The sequence below is a fragment of the Akebia trifoliata genome, chromosome 1 (genome assembly GCF_017979445.1).
Source record: "Akebia trifoliata isolate Shusen 1 chromosome 1, ASM1797944v1, whole genome shotgun sequence".
In the NCBI taxonomy this organism is placed as follows: domain Eukaryota; kingdom Viridiplantae; phylum Streptophyta; class Magnoliopsida; order Ranunculales; family Lardizabalaceae; genus Akebia; species Akebia trifoliata.
In genome coordinates, this window is record NC_141375.1 from 5335768 (window position 1) to 5341767 (window position 6000).

Here is a 6000-nt window from a genome sequence, read left to right on the forward strand (position 1 = left end):
CAAATTGAGTTTAAAATTCAATCGACCAATTAAATTAAAATTAAAGTTTAATTGACCAATTGATATTCAACTTAAAATACAACCGACCAATCGAATTAAAATTTTAACTTAATTGACCAATCAAAATCAAACATTAAAAATGAATTTATCCAAACCATTTGAAATCTTAACATAATTGATTAATCAAAATGGAAAATATAAAATTAATCACTAGTCCAACTTCATTTTAATACCAATTAGTAATAAAGAGAGTTTGAATTAATCATTAATTACCCACTAATGTGGTTGAGAAGCATGAGATCATGCTCCCTTTCTCTCTTTCCATTTAAGCTCAAATAGAAAGAGAAAGTCTCTCTTTGGTTAGGTCAAAGAAGAAATAGAAAAAAGCAAAAAATCAATAAAAAAATAGAGATAGAATATAGAAAGTAAAAAAAGAGAAATAATAGAAAAAGTAAAAAGTGATAACTAATTTTTTATATATAAAGAGAACCCCACGTTCATTTGAGGGTGGGTGGGGAGGGGGGGGGGGAGAAGGGAGACTTTCTTTTTCTCTATCCTCACGTAGTTTCTAAAAAAAGTCAAGAGATGAAAAAAAAGAAAAAAAAAGAAGATTTGAAGATCAAAGAGGACGAAAGGAATAAAAAAAAGAAACAAAAACACAGACACAAAAGAGAAAAAGATTCTTAGAGAAAAGAAGTGAGGGAAGAAAAAGAAGAGCCCTTACAACAATAACGTTCACTCTCTTCTTCTCTTTAACGTCTCATTGCAACCATTACAACAGCTACTCAGACTCTCTTATTCATTTTAACGTTTCACTACAGTCATTATCGCGACATGCACACTCTTCTTATGTCTAATTCCATTACAACATTCATTCCTTCGTTGTGTATCTCCTTATTCGTTCTTCTCAACCCTTACAATAGACACAACCAACTGCCCTCATCATGTCACCATCATCTTCAATATTTTCCTACTTCGTCAACTCTATTCCAGTAGCCATACCTATTATCACCTTCTCCCTTTTTTCCATTTAATATCTCATTCACACAACAAAGAAGAAATGAATAAAAAAAAAGGGATAAGAGAAAGAAGGAAAATGGAAGAAAAGAAGGGACCTTACATGTGCACGCTGACAACACCTTCTCCATCGTTTTTATCACAACATCTCTTCCAGTACCATCATCTTAGCCTCATTCATGATCCAAAGTTCTGTCATACTCTTGGATTCAATTTCATTCTGGCACAAATTGCCTCCCATTATTACTTTCGATTTTTCTGAAGACATCACAACAGTCACCATTTTATTGTAAAGGTAATGTATTTCTATTGTGTAATGTATTTTATTTTATTTTACTATTTTTTTTTATTCATTCTTTTCTTTTCTCTCCTGCTTCATCACATTCATAAATTTGTTTATTTGAAAATTTTCTGTTCTATAGTTTTCTTGTTTGAAAATCTTATAGTCATATTTTTTTAATTTAAACAGTTCATATTCATAATTTTCTATTTTGGAAAATTTATGTTCATAAGTTTTTATTTTGGAAAATCCATATTCAAAAATTTCTAATTTGAAAATTTCATATACATAAATTTCTAATTTGAGAATTCATCATATATTCATAAATTTCTAATTTGGAAAATTTCATATTCCCAATTTAGAAATCTCATAAATTGTCAATTTAGACATGTCACATTCATAACTTTCCAACTTAAATTTTTTTTACAAATTCCAATTTTAGCTGGTTTGGAAAATATTTATTGTAAACATCTCATTTTCATGCTTGCCTAATTAATCAACTCGTCAATCCGATTATAATGGTTCTTAGTGATGGATGAATATTCTAATATTTTTATTTGTTACTATATATGTTTTTAAAGTTCGGATGAGATATTTCAAGTAAAAAAACTTTAGAAACCATGCAACGCAAGGAAAATATGATCCAAAAACATAGAAATCATCATTTTGAGACAAAAAAAACTTTATAAGAAAAATCACTAAAAACATGATCAAATTATCAAAATACCCCTAACATCAGAACATCCCTAGAGCTTGCATTACGCTTATAAAAATTATTTCGAACACAAAAATAACAAATTAAAATCAAATAAACTATTTTATCAATTTTCACAAAATTTGACAAAATTATGAAAATGCCCCTCTTAGGGTCCACGATCATTTCACGCCAAAAACGTTTAAGTGACACAAATTAATACTTTCATAATTTCTTATGAAAAACTGATTCCAAAATATTGAAAAACAACCTATCAACTCATAAGTCCTCTTTGAGGGCAAAGTGGTAATTTTCCAATCCTAAAATTCAAAATTTTAAAACTTATAATTAAAATGTTAATTAACATAAAGTGAAAATCTTAATAAATTAAATTAAAATTTTTGAACAAATAAATTCAATTAATTAAGCCTATGAGCCAAATTTTAAGTGGTGACCCATTTATTCAAATGAGACCCACTTGATATTTAATAAAGAACTCTCCACCGGAGATTCCAAAGAATTCAAAATAATTTAATAAAAAACCCTCCATTTGGTGGTTCTTCAAAATTAAAAAATTCTCATTCTACGCAAGTTTAAAAATTTAAATAAAATCTAGTTGAATCCTAATTTAAATAACTTAACAGATTAGTTGGAGATAGACTTTATCTGTAAGAAACCTAATCCAACCTTAATCTTATCACAAAACTCTTTAAAAAAGAGTCTCCACCACTTAACTTCGTAAATTAAGAGAAATCCTAGAAAATAAAGGTAAACAATTTCTCAATACTCTCCAAAATCCTAAATTTAAAGTCCCAAGTCCATACCTAACCCCCCAGCCTCAATTTTCAACCTAAAAAATAATTAGAAATCCTAAAAATACTCCCAAAAACTAATAAAATATCTAGATCTAGAAGAAGAAAATTTCATCTCAAAGATCAAAGACAGATCAAGAACAAAAGATAAAGTGAGAAGATTTATACGAGGAACGCTCTCTACCAATTTTTGAGGGAATTAATCATCGTAATCACTTAGATAAAAATAAGAGTAACGTAAAATCCTGAGTTTTCGATTCGTATCTTGAGAAAAAATAAATAGTAAAATTTTGAGAAAATCCTAAAAATAAGACTTATGGATAAAATTTTAAGATGTTTCTGATCAGTTTTAAAAACATTTAACCACACCATTAGATTCAAAATAATTAAAAAATATACTTTACCCTATAAACACACTCAAATGCGAGTCCAAATAGAAATGTTATAAAATTCTCGATTATCGAGTTAAATCAGACTAAAATAATGATTTTTTGCTAGAGTAATAATTTTTAAAATTTGATCATATCATCATATTTTTAATAAAAAATTATAAAAAATGGACTACTTACTTATCTTTTTGGAGATCAGAAAATCGAATTATCGTCAAAAACAAAAACGACATCAATTTTAGGGTAACATCGGGCTAAAAATATAAATTTTTGTTAAAGATAGAATTTGTAGAAATTTACTATACCATTAGATAAAAAAAATGAGGCAAAATAGAATATTCATTCGTCACTTTTGGAGTCCGGACGTTCAAGTTATTGTCGATTGAAACAATAGGTGAAATATCGATTTCGTCCTAAGACTTTATATAAATAATTTTTTTTTCACTATTCATCTTCCAAAGTCTTCCAAAAATCAGCCAACAAAATTTTATGAAAATTTTATTTTTCTTCAAAATTTCAATGCCAGATTCGTCGCAAACGGCTCACCGTCAACTTTCGACGTAGAAGAAAGAACATTTACAGCCTTGATCTCTACAAAATCCAACCAAGTTCCTTCCGTTTCTCGCATTTTTCACCCCGTATCGTCAAAAATTAGTCGTATATATATATATGGGGGTTTCGCAACTTCGACCTCAGATTTCATCTATTTCGGGATCAAACCGTCATTCGTCGCAGAAGAGAAAATGGATGATGGTATTGAGATCTTTGAAACCACCAAGTTAGATTCTAAAATTAGTTGTCTCGAAGTTCAAACCACCTCAATTTATGTGTCGATTACCTCGATTTTCATGCACGTGCTTCAATTTCGTATCCTAGAGATTGTAAGGAACTCTCAATTTTTATAGTAATCATAGATTATGAAAATTGCATTTAGGATTTTATCGAAAATTTGTTATAGATTTCAAAAATATAAAATTTTATTTATTTATTTTAAATTCACGCCAGAACTTGCATATTTGATATGTTTAATTATATTTTATAACAAATTATATGTGGGTAGGATATTTTCGCCAGTTGGGTCCTATGCACCGTTCGGACCCTATTTTGATATAAGTTTTATAAATTTTCAATTTAAATAATAAAAATAAATTTCATAGTTGCAAAAAAAAAATTAATTTTCAATGAACTCATATTGAGTTGATGAATATCAGAAAGTGGATATTTTGTTTGAAAGATTAAACATTGTAAAAATCGAAAAAAGAGAAAAAATGTATGAAACGGTAAAATGTCAGAGTCACACCCGAGAGGTGATGTCTGCATTTTAATTGTTGTGTTATGTATAGGTTGGTGAACAGATATCCAAGGATAATATTACTAGTTGCACATTTATTTACTTTCTATTAGTGCTAGACGTTGTTTACTTTTCCATTCCGTTATTTATTTTAAGTCGGGTGGTCACAATTGCATGGTAGGAAATTAGATATCCATTCTCAATCTTGTATTATTAATTTCTCTTTTATTTTCAAATGAAAATAATATCTATATATATATATATATATATATATATATATATATATATATATATATGTAACTATTTTGTAAGCTATTAAAGAGTCTGTGCATGCCTGAAGGGATAATGCGTCATATCATCCGGAGTGGTATACTATCCTGGGATGTACGGTAGGGACCACCAAGCTCATACGTGGTATAAGACACGTATGAGAGTTGAATCACAACTGGAATCCGAATTTATTCCTCTCTATCTTTACCAGTGAACTTGTAATGTAAAGGTGGTGTATACGAATGGTTTGTATATTTGGGAATCACATGCATGCCTAATAGGCATAGACGAAGATAATTAGTCAGTGATCATTAACAATCTATAGTAGTCGAACGTTCTGACACATCGAAAAGAAATCCATTGCTTACGGTCACGTCAAACGACCAGTCTGAGCTGGATAAATAATCCCGTAAGTGTGGTAAACAGTGACCAACCACAAAATCAGGAACTAATATTTTATTATAAAATATCATGTCCTAATTGGGAGCGTCCAGTCGTGAATCCCAACTTTCTAATTCCACTATTTCACCATTGTGTATTATGTATCTGTTGCTTTACTTTTATATATAAAATGAAATGCATGCTTAATGTTTCTATTTGATCAATTAGATTTGTATAAAAAGAGAATGTTATAGTGAGTACTGCTGATCGATATAATGTGAGTTTTAAAATATTTAGTTGCTCATTCCTGGCTATATGTACCAGTTAATCGTAGTTTCTTCTGTAAAATTTTATATATTTTAAAATGATTCAGTATGTTTATTCGTTTATGTTAGGAGATATTATTGGTAGAAATTATTTGCTTCCGTACTAGGTAACTATTGTTATTTACCCTTTCCTTCTCCATTTTTTTAGTTTCAGATTCAGAGCTTGACGAAGCAGGTATAGAGCACAAGTGAGGATCATCTGGTGGGTCAGATAGACAACCAGAGTCTGTTACCTTGTGAGTATTGGGGATATACTCTATTTATTCAGAAGTATGATAGATTTGTACTGAGCGTTAGGATTTTTGTTAGAGTAAGGAATTTTTGTATAATCCTGTATATAAATTTCTTTCTACACTCTGATCTATCGTACGTTATTAGATGTATATAAGCTTCCGCTTGTATTATATTTTGTATGTATCTATGCAGGATAATGTATGTCGTTTATCAGGTGCAAGTTGAACGCTTTAGAATGCTAACATAAACAGATGAGACCATGCCAAAATTTCGAGGTGCCACCTTGTGCCTCGAGATCTGACATGG